This window comes from Peromyscus maniculatus, chromosome 5 (genome assembly GCF_049852395.1).
Source record: "Peromyscus maniculatus bairdii isolate BWxNUB_F1_BW_parent chromosome 5, HU_Pman_BW_mat_3.1, whole genome shotgun sequence".
Classification (NCBI taxonomy): Eukaryota; Metazoa; Chordata; class Mammalia; order Rodentia; family Cricetidae; genus Peromyscus; species Peromyscus maniculatus.
In genome coordinates this window covers 9,406,219-9,424,994 of record NC_134856.1, presented here as the reverse complement: position 1 = coordinate 9,424,994, position 18,776 = coordinate 9,406,219, and the positions used below count along the sequence as shown (strand labels likewise).

At 44.8% G+C, this 18,776-nt stretch overlaps 1 protein-coding gene across 8 annotated transcripts in view; it reads right to left on the bottom strand.

Moving 5' to 3' along the window:
- Nucleotides 1-13,793, bottom strand: part of Cnot1 (CCR4-NOT transcription complex subunit 1) — an 89,643-nt gene extending 75,850 nt beyond the window's left edge. For all 8 annotated transcript variants that reach the window (XM_076571655.1, XM_076571659.1, XM_076571657.1 and 5 more), the window contains exon 1: nucleotides 13,657-13,793. The gene's annotated coding sequence lies outside the window, so the exon portion shown is untranslated. The remainder of the gene's footprint in view (nucleotides 1-13,656) is intronic.
- Nucleotides 13,794-18,776: the final 4,983 nt, after the last annotated feature.

Genomic DNA, 18,776 nt, shown 5'->3' with positions numbered 1-18,776 from the left:
GTGGCGCACGCCTTTAATCCCAGCACTCAGGAGCCAGAGGCAGGCGGATTTTTGTGAGTTCGAGGCCAGCCTGGTCTACAGAGCGAAATCCAGGAAAGGCACAAAGCTACACAGGGAAACCCTGTCTCAAAAAAACAAACAAAAAAAAAAAATTGTACTTCTGGGTGTGTAGGGTAGGTACTTAAATGGCTAATTGAAAACCAAGACTATCCTTGGCTATATGAGGTCAAGGCCTCATGTGGCCTACATGAGACTTTGTCTCAAAAAATTCAAAAAGGATCCAGGTGGTGGTGGTGCACGCCTTTGATCCCAGCACTTGGGAGGCAGAGCCAGGTGGATCTCTTTTGGCACTCGCGCACACAAATAAAACAATCTTTTAGAAAATTAGAACCAGATGTGAAGTAGGCTTATCTCTGTGAGCTCTATGGCTGGTCTACAGACAGTTTTAGACACTATGTGGGTGATTGGAATTGAACCCAGGTCCTATAAAAGAGCAGCAGCCATCTCTTCAGACACCACATAATTTTTTAAAAGTTTTAAAATTATTTCTGCAAGTTATAGTCAGATAATATTATTCAATAATATTATTCAAAATAATATTATTCAATGTACTCACTCATAAGTGGATACTAGATATAAAGCAAAGGATAATCAGACTGCAACCCACAGATCCAGGGAGGCTACCTAGCAGGGAGGAACCTAGATGACTGTGGCTTATAATAAGTTTTGGTTTTACCTAATCACTGGGCAAGCTTTAGTGAAACATTTCACTATTAGGATAAGAATTTGTATCGTATCAAGCTGATGAAGGAATATGCTGGCTGTACTTTCAGGAGGGGAGGCTAAAATCTTTTTAGATTATGGATTAGCTTATAGAAAAATGTCCCGGCGGTGGTGGCGCACTCCTTTAATCCCAGCACTCAGGAGGCAAAGCTGGGCGAATCTTTGTGAGTTCCAGTCCAGCCTGGTCTACAAAGTGAGATCCAGGACAGGCTCCAAAGCTACACAGAGAAACCCTGTCCTGAAAAAAACAAAAAAAGAAAAGAAAAAAAGAAAAATGTCTGCCGTAAACCAAACAGTGAAGGGGAAGATGAATAGGAATCTCACTTACACAACTTAAGTAAAACATAGCTCTCTGAACAGATGAAGATAAGTTTCTTCTGTATCCCAGAATCTAATCAGTATTTGTATGTATAATTCAGCTATTATTTGTCTTAAAAGGGTTTATTGGAAAATGTTATCATTTTTACTATTTTCTACAGAGAAAATATTTTCCAGTTTCAAATAATCCTGGACTCTTGAATTATAACCTGTTTTTATGTTCAAGCTATCTGTGCATTATTTCTCCTTCAGTTATACATGTTTTTACATGGAAAAAAAGACAAATACTATAGAATTATATTACATGAAATATATAGAATATACAATATCATAGAGACAGAAAGATTAGACATTATATCAAGATGGAAAAGAAAGGAATATAAAGCAATGATTTCCTAAATAGAGTTTCTGTTTTGAATGATGGAAAAGCCCCACCAATGGACAGTAGTATCAGGACATATCATGAATGTAATAAATCAATACAATGAATGTAATTAATGGATATCATAAGTAGTTATTGAACGATTACTGCAAATGTAATCAATGAATACCACAAATATAATTAATATTGTGAGTGTAATTAATGAATATGAGTGTAATTAATATCTTGAATGTAATTCATGCCACTGAATTATAAACTCAAAAATGGTTACAATTATAAACATGTTCAGTAACTACCATACATTATATGTGTGTATGAAATTGAAGACAGCGATGTTCTAAAATAGAAAGTGGTGATGGTGTCATGGGCCTATGAGGATGCTGGACTAAAGTCTATCAAATTGTGCAAACAGGCAAACTGTATACTATGTGAATTATTTGTCAATAAAGATTTTATAAAATGTAAAAAATAATAATATTCAAAGCACATTTTATATGAATAGTATTATTTGGCAGATTATAAATATCTGGGGGTGTTTATAGGTGTTTGTCACTGATAGAACACTGGCAGTGTGTGCATGGCCCTGGAGTCTATCCCCAGCTCCATAAAATACTACCAACCACAACTCCCACTATCCCCCATCTCCTACATACATCCTGGCATGAACCAAGAAATGTGATCTATGTCACCTAAAGCAAGACTGACCACTCCCCTCCCTCCAAGATGATGGCTATACTTTTGTATTCTGGTGATTCCACATAATTTCTCTTTGAGCTCCTTACTAGCCTTTGGTCTCACATAAGAAACCTCAGCCCTTCCTTCTCTATATTCACTTTCTTAGTAATCCACTTCAGTCCATGATTTTAAAAACCATCTACAGCATTAGCATTAACTGTCCAATTCTACCACCAGCTCAAGCCTCTCTTATGGTATCCAGATAATTTCCTGATAGCTAACACATACTATGTTTAAAAACACAAAAACAAAATTGGTCTTCCCACTGTTTTATTTACATGCTTGCAAAGTCTTCCCAATCTCAACTGATACTATTATCTTTTAAATTACTCATACCACGATCTTAAACTCCCTCCCACTCCCTACCCCATGCTCCTCTTCCCATCTTTAAATCTGCTCATCTAAAGACCATTTGTCTCTCCCAGAATTACTATGCTAGACTTCTAACCTCTCAGATCCTATCTACTCTTGTTCTCTGTAGTCTATTATCAATAGAACAAGAAAGGTTTTGTGCGGGTATGTGTGGAAGTCAGGGGTAAAGACAAGATGTCTTGGAATTGGGAGTCTCTCATGGAACCTGGAACTTGAGTTCCGCTAAGTTTGTTGGCCAGCAAGCCTCCTATCTGTTTTCCCTCAACTCTGGGGTTGCAGATCAAATGCCTACCTTGGGAATCCACACTCAGATCATTATGCTTACACAACAGCACTTACCCACTAAGTCATCTTCTGAGGCCCCCAAAACTTGAAAACACATGACCATGAAAAACTAAATGTTACCCTGTACCAAATGTGGTAGCACTAATCCCAGAATTCAGAGGCAGAGGCAGGAGGATCTCTGAGCTCAAGTCCAGACTGTGGGAGTTAGTTTTGTCTTTCCATCATGTAGAAGGGTCCAAAGTGGATCTCAGGATCAAACTCAGGTTGCAAGACTTGGTATCAGCAGGTACCTTCAGCAACTAAGCCATCTCACTGGCCCATGAATTTTAATTACTGTAATTTTTAACTTACCAGTTTCTATAACATACACTAACGTGTTAAGAAAGGCCGTTCCAATTAAGCTCTAGCCCCATAAATGTATACATAGTTTAGGTCACAATATCTGCTATAGACTGTATCTGCTCTAAATACTGTAATACAAAGCTACAAAACCAATGCTAACAAGCTCTCCACTAAACATTTTCTTCGGCTGTTTTTTGTTGTTGTTGTTGTTGTTGTTTGCTTTGTTTTGTTTTTTTTTTTTTTTTTTGGTTTGAGGCTGCAGGTGTTTGGTTTGGAGGTTGTGGTTGTAATTTTTTAAATTTATCTTTATTTTATGCATGAGTGTTTTGCCTGCTTGTATGTCTTGGCAGCACATGTATGCAATGCCCTTAGAAGCCAAAAGGTATCGGATCCCCTGGAGTGGGGTTACAGGAGGCTGCTGAGTTGCCATGTGAGGGCTGGGAATTGAACCCAGGCCCTCTGGAATCTTAATCACTGAACCATCTCTCCAGCCCTGCTGTAAAAAATTTTAATTTGAGTGACTAGAATTCCTTGTTTTCATTCCATCATAGTCTCTTTTTTTTCCCTTTTCAGCAGATTTTTCTTAAAAAAATTTTTCCCATAATATTTTGATCATATTCTTTATCCTCCCAACTCCTTCAAAGTCCTCCCCACCTCCCTACTCACTCAATCTCTCAAAAAAAGAAAACTAAAAAAAGAAAATTAGTAATACAAAACTCAAAAGGTACATTAAAAAATAAAGAGTGGGTTTTGTGTTGGCCAACTACTCCTAGGCACAGTACTTGCCCTAGAATGTGGCTGATACTCCATTGAAGAAAATCTATTTTCCTTTCCAAGCAGTTATCAACTACAAGTAACTTCTTGTTTGGAGGGGGAGGGATGACGACTGTGTGTTCACTCACCTTCCCCTGCTGAGATTTTGTCTGGTTTGAACCTGCAAGTCTTATCCCTGCCAGTCAGTCAGAGTTCATGTGTGTGTTATTTTTTTATTTTTATTTTTTAGACAGAATCTTCCAGTGTAGCTCTGTTTGTCCTTGGATTCTCTTGTTCCTACCACTGAGCTGCCTAAATTATCTCAAGATTACTAAATGTTTAGCCCAGTATAGTGGTACGTGACTATGATCCCAGCTATGAGGAGGTTGAGGCAGGATTAAATTTTCAAAGCCTGTCTAGGCTACAAAACAAGACCCTATCAAATAACAACAAATGTCAAGACTGCCAAATGATTATCTATAGTAACTTCATGTAATTGATAGGACGGGATCATTCTGTTTTTATATCCAGCATCTACACCTACACAGATGACTGAAATGTCTTCACAATTTTATCTGAAAACCAAAGCCTTGGGCTGGTGGAGCGGCTCAGCGGGTAAAAGCACCTGCTGCTGACAACCTGAGCTCACTCCCTTGAACAAGGGTAGAGAAAACCAACTCCTGAAGGTTTTCCGAACTTCCACAGACAGGCCATGTACACATTAGTATTTTAAAAATGAACAAAGCCAAAGTCTTAAGAACATGCACAGCTCTTCAGGAGAGCCTGACTTCAATCCCCAGCACCCCCCTCAGACAGCTAACAATTCTCTCTAATTTTAGTCGCAGAGGGAATCTGACACCTCTACCTCTACAGGCATCTGTGGGGGTGGGGGGTGGGGGGAGTGGGGGAGTGTTGTGTGCTCACACCCCACACACACCTAATGCCTCAAAACCATCCATAAACTCCACTTCCAGAGGACCCGACATCCTCTTCTGACCTGAAGGCACCAGGCACACATGTGTTACAGATACATACATGCAAGTAAAACATTCATACAAATAAAATACATGCAAATTAAAGAAGGAAAACAATGTAGTCAAAAGTTTGAGAAATGTTTTGTCTTCTCTGTCCATTAAGAGATGATGATACAAGGGGCTAGAGAGATGGCTCAGCAGTTAAGAGCACTGGCTGCTCTTCCAAAGGTTCTCAGTTCAATTCCCAGCACCCACATGGTGGCTCACAAACATTTGTAAAGAGATCTGGTGCCCTCTTCTGGCCTGCAGGCATACATATGGGCAGAACATTGTAACATAATAAATCTTGAGAGAGAGAGAGAGAGAGAAACAGACAGAAAGACAGACAGACAGACAGACAGACGGTGATGCACACCAAACATTAGGCAGAGCTCGAGGAGTCCTGCAGAGGAAGGGGAGGAAGAAGGAACCAGAGGGGTCAAGGGACACCACCAGAACAGGCACCAGAACAGGGTCCACACAATCAACTGGCCAGGAAGGACTCATGGGTGTTTGCAGACCAGGAAGCCTGTAGGGGTCTGACCTAGGTCCTCTGCATATATGCTATGGCTGAGTAGCCTGGTGTTCTTGTGAGATTCCTAATGGAGGTGATGGTGAGGGGAGGCTGTCTCTGACTCTTTTGCCTACTTGTGGGACCCTTTTCCTCCTACTGGGCTGCCTCGTCCAAATCCATACCCCCACTTCACCTCCCCTCAGAAAAGAGCAGGCCTCCCAGGGATATCAATCAAACACAGCATAACAAACTACAGTAAGACCAAGCACATAACACCACATCAAGGCCCCAGAGGTACTAGCACCCACATGTACATACCCACACAAATATGGATATACATATAATCTTTTTTTAGTATTTAATACTTTCAAATAACTAGGATGTATATCGGCTTGAAAAGGAAAAAGGCATATTCTCAGAAATATCTAGAACATAACAATGGGTACATGCACTGTATCTGCACCTCTGCTATCCCAGCTAAAAAGCAGAATTATATAAATTGAAAAAGCATAAACCATATGCACCCCAAAAACCGTTAACCTTTTCTGACAGTAGATCCATCACTGGCCTTGAACTCACATATCCCAGGCTCATTAATCCACGCACGGCTCAGCCTCTCAAGTAGCTAAGATTATAGCTATCTATCATCATACTTGGCTCCCAAAATTAAGTATTCTAGTTAGATAAGGTGCATCAGAAGGTAAAAACACTTGCCACCCAGCCTGACCATTAGAGTTCAATCCCTGGGACTCACACTGTGCAGTGAAGAGAACAAACTCTTTTTTTAAAAAAAAAAATAATTTATTATTTTTATTTTATGTGCACTGGTGTTTTGTCTGCATGTATGTCTGTGTGAGGGTGTCAGATCTTGGAATTACAGACAGTTGTGAGCTGTCATGTGGTTGCTGGGAATTGAACCCGGCTCCACTGGAAGAGCAGCCAGTGCTTTGAACCGCTGAGCCATCTCTCCAGCTCCATATTTTAAACTCTTGTCACAAAGGACACTCTAGACTAAGATGGCATGAATTCTTTCTAATATTTGGAAAGAGAAATCACATCAATTTTATGTAAGATTTTTTTTTTTTTTTTCCGGAGCTAAGGACCGAACCCAAGGCCATTGAGCTAATAAATCCCCAGCCCCAAGAACAAACTCTTTTAAGTGGTCCTTTGACATGCATTTCATGGCAAATGCGCGCGCACATACACACACACACACACACACACACACACACACACACACACACACACACACACTTTAATTATATGTTCTTGAACCTGTAAGATGGCTCAGCAAGTACTTGCCACCAAGCATGCAGACCTAAATTTGATTCCTGGGAGCCACATGGTGAAGAGAACCAATTCCCACACGCTAGCTCTCATCTCCACAGGGACACTGGGGCACATGGAGTCCCCTCAAAAAATAAATTTAAATTTTTTTTGAATGTTTAAAAATTCTATTTTTGGGCTGAGCAATGCCCACTGTCAGAAATGCCTCTAGGAGGGCTGGGAAGAGAGTTCAGTGGTTGAAAGCACTTGTTTATCTCAGAAAGGATCCAAGTTCAGTTCCCATGTCAAGTGGCTCACAACCACCTGTAAGTCCAGCTCCAGGAATCAAATGCCTCTAGCCTCGACACACACACACACACACACACACACACACACACACACACCTTTAAAAAAAAAAAAACAGAGCTGGAAAAATGACTATGTGGGTAAAACACTTGCTGCTTAAGCATTAGGACCTGAGTTTAAATCCCCAGAACCCACATAAAGCTGGACACGGTAGCAGGTGTCTGTGATGTAGTGCCAGTGGTCCTACAGCAAGATGGGAGGCCGAGACCAGGAAAAGCCCCTGAAGCTCCAAGGCCAGCTAGCCTGGCCTATTGTAACAGTAAACATAGAGAAGTGAAAGGAAGACTGACACCCACTTTTCTTCCCTGACCTACATTGCCTTCAAGTGCACTCATGCATGCACGCACTCAGAGACAGTCAGTCAGACAGTCAGACAGACAGACGCTCTCTCCCTCCCAGACCCGGGATGCCACACTTTTCTCTGGCTGTTGGGAAGATAGCAGACACTCAGAACAAGTGTGCTTACCCAAAGCAACCCATGTACTTTCAAAACAAGAGGGCCTTGCTGAGAGAGTGGCTCCCTCAGTACAACAAAAATACTGGTCTAAGCTTCAAGATACCCTTTCACTGGTAACATCTCCACGTGAGGGCCGAGCCTGTTGGGTACAGTGACCAATATGAAGAGGCAGAGAACTATTGTCATCCACCAGGGCTACCTCAACTACATCTGAAAATACAATTCAAGAAGTGCCACAAGAACATGTCTGTGCACCTGTCTCCTTGCTTCAAGAATATGCAGATAGGGGCCTGGAGAGAGCTCAGTGATTAAGAGCACTGGCTGCTCTTCCAGAGGACCTTGAGTTTTATTCCCAGCACCCACATGGCACCTCTCAACTGATTAACTCCAGTACTGATCTGATGATGCCCCTCTTCTGGCCTCCAAAGGTACCAGACACATATGGTGCACAGACATACATGTAGGCAAAACACTCATACACATAAATATAAATAAGTATCACATAATTTTTTGTTTAAAAATATGCAGATAGGTGATGTCATCACTATGGGCAAATGTAGACCCTTGAGCAAGAGAATGCATTTCAATCTGTTCAAGATCACCAAGACTGTTGGCATTGAGAAACAATTCTATATAGCTGGTGCTGTGGAAGAATGCTTCTGTACACTGGTTTAATAAAACGCTGATTGGCCAGTAGCTAGGCAGGAAGTATAGGTGGGATAAGCAAACAAGGAGAATTCTGGGAAGAGGAAGGCTGAGTCAGGAGACACCAGCCCGCCATCCAGGGAGCAGCCATGTAATGGCACACAGGTAAAGCCACAGAACACGTGGCAACATATAGATTAACAGAAATGGACTGAGTTTAAGTGTAAGAGCTAGCCAGTAGTGAGCATGAGCTAATGGCCAAGCAGTTTTAATTAATATAAGCCTATGTGTGTTTACTTAGGTCTGAGCAGCTGAGGACCAAGTGGGACACAGAAAAACTTCTAGCTACAGCTGGGTGTGGTGGCATACACCTTTAATCCCAAAAGAGTCCTCTGAGCTTGAGGTCAGCCTGGTCTACAAAGTTCCAAAACAGCCAGGGCTACAGAGAGAGAAGAAATTCTGTCTTGAAAAACAGGAAAGAAAAACAAAACAAAAAAAGCAGCAGCAGCAATCCTCTAAGTTCTGAGAAGACTATGGCTAACTCCCCAAAGCACACACACGAGCACACACACATTCTGTGTGTATGTCCTTAAAAAAAATCAGAAACAAGGATCCAAGGGTATTCCTCTGGAGTCCCCCTCCCCACTCTCAAGAGTTCTTAACAAATACCTTAGAAGCAAACTAGGCAGAGTGAAACATGCCTTTAATCATAGTACTCAAAAGACAAAGGCAGGTATATCTGCCTGGTCTACTTAAACTCCAAGCCAGCCAGGGATGCATGAGTCTCTAACCACTCCCCACCCCAATAGACTGGAGGGAAACATGGTAGTGCAGGCTTGCACCCATTTGCCCAGGCAGCCTAAGACAGTAAGTAAGGTTCCAGTTGCCCAGGCCCAGGCCAGCAGAAGCTAAATCACAGCAAGACTATCTCACACAAGAAGGAGTGGGGAAGAAGGAAAGCTGAGACTGGCTGGAGCGAGATAAAGGTTATGAGCACATTCAGCTCTAATGGAGGACTCAGACTCAGTTCCCAACACCCACCCACATCTAGCAGCTCACCTACTCCAACTCCAGGGGATCTCTAACCCTTCTTCAGGTCATACACATACATATACACTACACATAAAATCTTTAAAACAAAAAATGAGACAGAGAGAGGAAGATCACTGCAACCTTGAGGTCAGCTTGGTTCACATCACAAATTTCAAGTTAGCCAGGGCTATACAACGAGGCTGTTTCAAGAAAGAAAATGTACATAGTGGGCTGGATATGAGATAGTTCAACTGTTCAAAGTGCTTCCCACCTACACATGAGGACTTGAATTTGAATCTCCAGAACCCTCATTAAAAAACCAGGAGCTGTGGTGCCTGTCATAATCTTGGTGGAGATAGAAGAATCCCAAAAGCTCCTGGGTCACCTGGTCTGGCAAAAAAACAAAAACAAAAACAAAAAAACCACCACCAACAAAACAAAAAACTGTGAGCCAAAGAACATGGGCCAGTGAGACAGCTCAATGGGAAAATGTTCTTTCAATCATGCCTGATAACCTGAGTTCAATCCCCAGAACCGCTGGGTGAGTGAGAACTAACTCTTTCCTACACATTGTCTTCTGGCTTCCAAACCTGCATATATACACATATACATAAATGTAACAAAAACTGTGAGCCAACAGAAAAGCACTATTGGACTTTCTATATATAAAATCTTAACATAATAATTCAATGAGAGTGTAGTTTGGCAGATGATTGCCCAGTATATGCTAGATCCCCCAAGTACCACACCCAGAACCATAAAACAAAACAACCTCATTTGGATGTCACTTTGAAACAGAAAATTTATTCAAGGGTCGTTTAAAAAGTGTTTCAGCTAATTTTTCCCCCTTGACACAGGATCTTATGTACCAAGGCTAACTATGAGTTGAAGCTGGCTTTGAACTCCTGATCCTCTTGCCTGAGCCTCAGGTACAGGCCTGAGTCACTAGGCCCAGCTTTTTAGCTAATTATTTTGTATAAACAAAAAGTTCTGTTCTTGGGGCTCAGGCCCATGTACTGCATTTGCAGAAGACCCAGTTTCAATTCCCAGCACCCATGTGGGACCACTCACAACTGCTCCTAGTAACTCCAGTTCCAGGGAATTCAACGCCCCTTTCGAGCCTCATCAGGCACCCAGCGCACATGGTGCACATACAACAAGGCACATTTACATACACATAAAATTTAAAATTTTTTAAGTTTTTTTGTTTTTTGTTTTTTGTTTTTCAAGACAGGGTTTCTCTGTGCAGCTTTGCGCCTTTCCTGGAACTCACTTGGTAGCCCAGGCTGGCCTCGAACTCACAGAGATCTGCCACGGGAGGCAGAGGCAGGCGCAAAGCTACACAGAGAAACCCTGTCTTGAAAAACCAAAAAAAAAAAAAAAAAATATATATATATATATATATATATATATATATATATATATATAAATAAATACACACACACACACACACACACCCCAAACAGAAGTGATGGCATACAGCTGTAATTTCAGCATCTGGGAAGATGGGGCAGGAGGTTGACAAGTCCAAGACTAGCCTGTGCTCCATAATGAGTCCTTGTCACAAAAAGGCAAAGGGGCAAGTCGTGTATCTCAGGGATAGAGCATCTGCCCAGCATATGTTAAGGTCTTGTGTCCAAGCCCCAACACCACATACACAGTGAGTGACACCAAACAAAGCACTTCAAAAAGGCAGGTACTATTTTTGTTAACTCAAAAAGTGTCAAGTGGCGGCAAGTGCAATACATCAGTTGATAAAGGCACCTGCCACCATGCCTGACAACCTGCACTCACTCTCCCCCTGGGACTCCAACAGTAAAGAGACAACTCTTGAAAGTTGTCCTCTAATCTTTAGGAGTACTGTGGCATGCACTCACTCCCACAAATAGACACTCACACAATAAATGAATTATTTTCTAAAGAAACACAACATGACTAGGTTACATGGTGATGAATCTATGATTACCTATAATTGAACAGTAGGAGGATTCTGAACTGAACTACAACAGCAATCTCTGACTCCAAACAAACAAGATGCTGGAGACGGCTCAGCGAATCAAGAGAACACTTGCTGCTCTTTGCAGAGGTCCTGGTACGGTGGTTCAAACCACACATAACCCAGTTCCAAGGGATCCAACGCCCTCTTCGGACACCAGGCACACACATGGTGCACATACATATGAACAAAACATATGCAAAAGTAAATCTGAAATAACTTTTTAAATCAACAATAAGAAAAAAATAAAGCCAACTTCTACGATTACACTCCTAAGGGCCTCAAGATGGCTCAGCAGGTCACACAAGCCTGAGGACCTGAGTTCCATCCTTGAAATTTACATAAAAGTGAGAATACTTACTCTTCACAGGGTTTCTCTATGTAACCCTCACTGTCCTGGAAATGGCTCTGTAGACCAGGCTGCCTGGTCTGGGATTTAAACTTTTTCTCTGACCTTCACACATGAGCTGTCTCAAACAAGAATTCAAAAATCACTCATATACACACATACATATTTTTAAATCTTGGGCTAAAAAAACATAAACAAAAACTTTCAGATACTCATTAGAGGTGCCCACCCTCTTTGGTTCTCCCGCCCTGGTTTTTGTTATTGTTTTTCGAGAAAGGTTTTTGATATGTAGCCTTGGCTGTTGACAAAAGAAATCGCTGAGCTCCTCACGCTTGACTCTGTAGTACTGGGATTACAAGCAGCCAGAACCACCACACCCGCCTAAAGGTCGGGATGATTTTTTTTTTTTTTTTGCCTCACTTCTAGACTTACTTGCACTAAATACCCAGGACCAGGTGAAAATGAAACAAATTTCCAAGAAAGTCACTCTCCCTACAAAAAGAACCTTCCTAACACACATGAATTCACGTGAAGGCACTGTTTGCTACTCGGAAGTCCAGCACCATCAGTCCACTTTCCTGACAACAAGATCATGATCTGTGGTGTCCTCACGCATCACTTTAACGGATACCATTTATACCTCCGCCATTTTCACACATGCATCCCTACTCCTTTTCAAAGGAGGTCATGAGGGAAATGTTTGGTATTTTTTTATTAAGAGGGGTACATTTATTCACTTCATTATTGACTGTTTTTAAAAAAGTCTCCATTGTAATCACGGGGGGGGGGGGGGGCTAATGCAACAAAACATGTAGGGAAACTCAAGTACTGTTGCTCGAGTTTTGAAGAAGAGAAAAAAAAAAAAAACTGGGCTTTTTACTCAAGTCCCAAAGAAAGGAGACATCCGGGGCTAGAGCTCAGTAGTACAAGGCTTGCTTGGATTATTAAATGCTCAAGGAAGGAGGGAGTGTGACATTCGATGGGACGACTTCAGAGGGATGTTTACCTCTCCTAAAGTCTTACTTTACATACACACGTTCAAAAGCACTCTTTAAACCCACGAAGCACACTCCTGCAAGCAGCGTCTGGGAGCACAGGTGGGTGAAGCTTCAGAGCCGGTGGCATGGCCAAAAGATCTTTTGCTCAGCCTCAGGTTTTTAAATCTCTAAGACCTGCACCAACTTCAAGACCTACAAGTGTTCGGCTCACTAGTGGGCACTTGCCGGGGGTTTGGGGTTGGGGGGGGGGGCAGGACAGGCAGGACAGGCAGGACCGCCACTACCCGACCCCACAGGTACCGAGGTGACTAAGTGGGGACCCGACCGACTTGGGCGCAAGTGCGAGCGCCGGGGCGCGCGAGTGGAACAAAAAAAAAAAAAAAAAAAAAAACCTGTGGCGAGAAGTAACACGGAAGTGCTCGCTCCCGCCCGCCCGCCCGCCCCTCCCACCGCCAGGCATCCGCCAGCGGGGGGCTTGACAACGTGCTGGGGGGGCGGAGGAGGGGACCGAGTGCCCCCGGAACGCGCTGGAGTCGGCACCAACTCCCAAGCCGTCCCCGCCCGCCGGGGGGACCTAGGCCGCGGGCGCCTCTGCCCGCCCCCAGCCGGGAGCCCGGGAGCAAGGGGGGCAGGCAGTTGAGGAGCTCGTGCGCTCAGGGGAGGACGCGGGCTGCGCGCGGGGAGGAGGCGGCGGCGAGGGCCTGGGGACCCGAACTGCCGCCGCCGCCGCCATCCTCGAAGCCTCCAGGCCCCGGGGCCGAGCCGCTCCGGGGCTCCCCCGCGCCCGGCGCTCCGCTCGCTCCGCTCCCAGGAACCTCCACGCCGGGCTCCCCCTCTGGGAGCAGCGCCTCCGCGAGCGGCCCGCCGCCGTCCCCTCCCGCCGCTCGCCCCACGGCTCCGTCCAGGCTGCCCCCTCGGTCCCGACGCTCCGGGCAAAGGCTTCCAATGGTCCGGGTCCACCCCCGGCACCGCTCCCCCCCACACCGCCGCACCCGCGTCCCGGGATTGACACCGCCAGCCCCCGCCACTCCCTGCTCCGGCCCGCCTCACCTCGGGCGGCTCCGGCAGCGCTGGACACAGGAAACTCCTGGGTCCTCGACTCCGGCTCTCCTCGACCCCCCTCTTCGGTTAACTCCGCTTGTTTCTCGACAAAATGGCGCCCGAGGTCGCGCGCTCACGTCGCGGCCTTTCCCCTCCCCGTTCCCATTTCTTCATTCGCTGCCCGCCCGATGGAGGGACGGCCCTAGCGCCAGCCAATGGCCGCGGGCCGGCCGCAAACGCTGCCCAATCGCTGGCAGGGACCCGCGGATTTAAACCAATCACACACCATCACTCGCAGAAGTCGAGGAAGACACCAGGCTCCTGCTAGCAACTACCAATCCAGACTCCGATTTCGCGGGCTTAGGCCAATTGCCGCTCACTAGGGACCTGAGGGACGGGGGTCCGAGCCCCAGCGCCTGCGCACCAAGTGGGACAGCCAATGAGTAGACACTGAGAACTTGGATTTGGGGCTCCCAACATCTGCCTCCGAGGTGTTCGACCTATGGGGGACTGGCTGGTCACTGCATCCGAGAAACAATGCATACGGAAGGAAGTCCGCAACGTGCTGCCACCCTGAGCACAAACTACACTAACTTAAAGACAGGGTGATGCAGCCTTCATTCTACTTTCCTTCGTCTTTCGAAATGCCGCGGTCCGAGAGGCTGCGCGGGTTCTCAGCGGAAGCACTGTCCACCCTGGGGTCTCTTTAGCAAGGAGCACCAGCCATCAGAAAGCTCCAGACACGGGCCAAAGTTGAGGGTCTTCGCATCCTGGGTTTTGTAGTCGCTCGCCCCGCCCATTCCTGTCGCAAAAGCAACGTGATTGTGTCCATCCCTCTCTGCGCCCAGGAGGAGCAATGCATGCTGGAGAATGTAGTCTCCCAGATGCCCACCTAGTCCTAGCTCTTTTCTATTAAAGTTTTCCTGTACCGTCTGTTGAAGCAGGGATGCTTCACAGAGATACAGAAACTGAAATTCTCCTCCTGTCCCTGGATATGCTCAAGGATGCTAATGCCCTTTGCTTCTTGGATAAAAGAGTGTTATCCATAGTGTCCTCCTATCTTGTAGGGTTTGGGTTTGGTTTGGTTTGGATTTTGAGAAAAGGTCTCATTCAGTTAGCCCAACTGTAGTCCAAACTGGCCTGGAACACACAATGTAGCATAAATTAACCTTAAGCTCCTTGCAATCTTCCCAACTACTGAGATGATAATAGCCATGAGCTCTCACACCAGGACTATTTGAACTTTAAAGAGATTTGTTAAAGACTGTATTTTATTTTGTATGTATGGGTGTTTGCCTGCCTGTAAATCTGTGCACCACGTGTGTAGAGTGTCCTCAGAGGTCAGAGAGGGTGTCGGATCCTCGAAGTGGAATTGCAGACAGTTGTGAGCCACCGTGTGGGTGCTGAGAATCAAACCTGGGTCCTCTGAAAGAGCAGTCAAATGCTTGCAATCTCTGAGCCATCTTTCCAGCCCCTTGATTTAAAAAAAAAATGAGTCTTTGCCTGCATATATGTATATGTGTACCCCATGTGGGTGTGTGCCTGGTACCCAGGAAGGCACTGGATCCCCTGGGACTGGGATGAGAGCTATAGCTGTAAGATTGGATGATGCCTTGAGTGCTAGGAACCCATCTCTGCTCCTCTGCAAAAGCAGCAAGTGCTCCAACATTGAGCCATCTCTCCAGCCCCCATTTTGAACTCTTTATCCATGTTTTATTTGTGTGATTTAACAGTTTGGGGATTGTTTTGTTTGTGGGTTTTGTTTTCTTTTGTTGTTTGTTAAAGAAAAAGAGGGACAATAATGAACATAATGGTATACAAGGAGGCTGAAGGTCAAGAGACCCGGGCCATGCTGAATTACATAGTGAAAACCTGTTGTGGAGGGGAGAGTGTGTATGGGGGAGCCATACAAATTAACTACCTAAGGTCAACTTGGTAATTCTACAACCAGTTTTAGTTTCTAGCATAGATTCCCCGCAAACTGAAGGTAAGTTGAAATAAATCTGAATTGCTTTTCCCTGCCTCAGCCCGCCTTTGCCAAGATGATGGTTTGCTGATTTAAACTGAAGTTCCTACAAAAGACGCTTAAGCCCACTGCCTGTCTCTCCCCTTAAAATCTGACAGCCATGGAGACTGAGCCAAGATTTCCACGATACCCTGAAGATCAGAGTCCCTCGACTGTGTGTCTAAGCTGGGTAGCTCCTGTCTTTAGTAGAAATCTGAGAAGAACTTCATAAAGGATCTATTAAGTGTTGCCTTCTAACTCAGCAATTATGAATGCTTGCTTTCAAATGTATTTAAGATGTCTTAACCAGCAGATGAACTCATCTGGCCTCTTCTCAGCCTTCTTCCCATCCTTCCTGCTCCAATTGCTATACACCCCAGGCTATGGAGGAATTTTGCAAAACTTTCACAACATATCCTGAAGATAAAGTAAAATACAACAGAAAAATTTTATGTTAAAAGTAAAATACAAAAAAAAATTAATTCTGGCACTCCAGAGGCAGAGGCAGGCAGAGCTCTGTGAGTTCGAGGTCAGCCTGTTCTACAGAGCTAGTTCCAGGACAACCAAGGCTACACAGAGAAACCCTGTCTCAAAAACAAAACAAAACAAAACAAACAACAACAAAAACAAAAACTATTTTTTAAAATCCTGAAGAGAAAAATGTGTGTCAGCAAACTTTTGTTGTTTTATGGGTTTGAAAGGATGGAGAACAAAATACAATATGACAAAGAATTTTTTTTAAAGATTTATTTTATTTATTATGTATACAGTGCTCTGTCTGCATGTGTCCCTGAAGGCCAGAAGAGGGCACCAGATCTCATTACAGGTGATTGTGAGCCACCATGTGGTTGCTGGGAATTGAACTCAGGACCTCTGGAAGAACAGTTGGTGCTCTTAACCACTGTGCCATCTCTCCAGCCCCAAAGAACTTTTATATCTGTGCAAACTGTAAAAAAAAAAAAATAAATAAGTGGAGGTACTTTGAAGAAAGCAGAGCAGAAATCAATGGCCTTGTTTCTCTATGATGGTATTTTCAGTCCCCCCCCCCCACTTTTTTTTTTTATAATTGAGTAACTTGAAGTTCTGGCAGTTTTGACCATCTCTGGACTCTTTCCTATCTAAAGCTTCGACTTAATGGGCCAAAGGATGTCCAAGAAACACACTTCAAAATCCCCCCTGAGAACATAGAGGGCGAGGGACTCATAAGCTTCTACCCTTGCTTGGGGAGCTCTTGGCAGTTGATGGCTGCTGGAGGAGGAGAGACTTTTCTTTAATGGTGTGCCCCAGTGGAGGGCTTCATCCACGTAGGAGGGTGTGCCCCAATGGAGGGCCTCATCCATGTAGGAGGGTGTGCCCCTAGTAGTCCACTGTGCCCCAATGGAGGGCTTCATCCACGTAGGAGGGTGTGCCCCAATGGAAGGCCTCATCCATGTAGGAGGGTGTGTCCCTGGTAGTTCACTGTGATCCAATGGAGGGCCTCAACCATGTAGGAGGGAGGGTGTGTCCCTGGTAGTTCACTGTGCCCCAATGGAGGGCCTCATCCATGTAGGAGGGTGTGTCCCTGGTAGTTCACTGTGATCCAATGGAGGCCCTCATCCATGTAGGAGGGTGTGCCCCTGGTAGTTCACTGTGATCCAATGGAGGCCCTCATCCATGTAGGAGGGTGTGCCCCTGGTAGGTCCACTGTGCTCCAATGGAGGCCCTCATCCATGTAGGAGGGTGTGTCCCTGGTAGTTCACTGTGATCCAATGGAGGCCCTCATCCATGTAGGAGGGTGTGTCCCTGGTAGGTCCACTGTGCCCCAATGGAGGCCCTCATCCTTGAGTACATGGGCAGATCACACTGGGCTCAGTGATTCAGGGTTAGGCAGAGACAGGCAGATTTCTGTGAGTTCAAGGCTAGCCGGGTCTATGTAGTGAGTTCCAGCTACATAGTGAGACTCTGTCTCAAAAAGTGGAGAAGGGGCCATAAAGTTGGGAGAAAGGCTAGGAGGTGGGATGAATGTAATCCAAATACATTACATACATGTATGAAATTCTCAAAGAAGTAATTGCAATATTGCGCTTCTTTAAAAAAAAAAAGCCCTCTGAGACATTCAGAAACCCACTTCCTACCTGGACTATACCACTAACTTCCTGTGCTAAACTGGATGAGTTACTTCCCCTCCGCAGAGGGGATTCAACACAGAGCCTCACATGTGCCAGCCAAGTGCTCTAGCTCATGTTTCGTTTTGATGGCTTCATACAGAGCTGTACTGTGTTGCCCAGGATGAACTCAATTTCTGCCTCAGCTTCCCAAGAGCTGGAAATCCAGGCACAAAGCACCACACTGGGATTGGGTGGTAGACTTGCTAGCCTAGATCTATATCACCACGCTCAACCACTGGCCCTGTTTTTGTTCTGAATTGGACAGCTTCTTCTAAAGGTGCAATGCAATCTCATCCACACCTTGGGTCCCAGTGATGTAGGGGCTGAGTTATTCACCACATTTTCTTAATCATAAAACTGAGGCTTGGTGTAGACATGCCTGGGATGCAGGCTATCGCAAACTGAAACTTGATTTTTGTTGGCTGATTTTTAAAAAGCAATTTTTTTTCAGAGCTGAGGACTGAACCTATGGCCTTACTTTCTAGTCATGTGCTCTGTCTCTGAGCTAAATCCCCAACCTCTTTAAATCATGTTTTAAAGACTTCTTTATTTTATGTTTGTGGGTGTTGTGCCTGCATGTATGGATGTGTACCATAGCATGCATGGTGCCCACAGATGCAGAAGAGGGCCCTTGTGAGCATGAGAAGAAGGTGTCAGGTACCACCACCCAGAACTGGTGTTACTCTGTGTGGATGCTGGGAACCCAGGTCTCTCCAACAGCAGCAAGTGCTCTTACCTGCTGCGCCATCTCTCCAGGCCCTGTTTGGTTGGTTGGTTTGGTTTTAATACAGTCTCATGTAGCCCAGGGTGGCCTTACTTTGTACCTGAGGCTGGCCATGAACTCTTGATATTCCTTTCTCTTCTTCCCAAATGCTGAGGTACAGGCACATGTCACCACATCCAGCAGTAAACTGCAATGTAAAGAGGCTAAATTCTTGTCCAAAGTCACATATTTGGTATTGGAACATAAGTTTTGT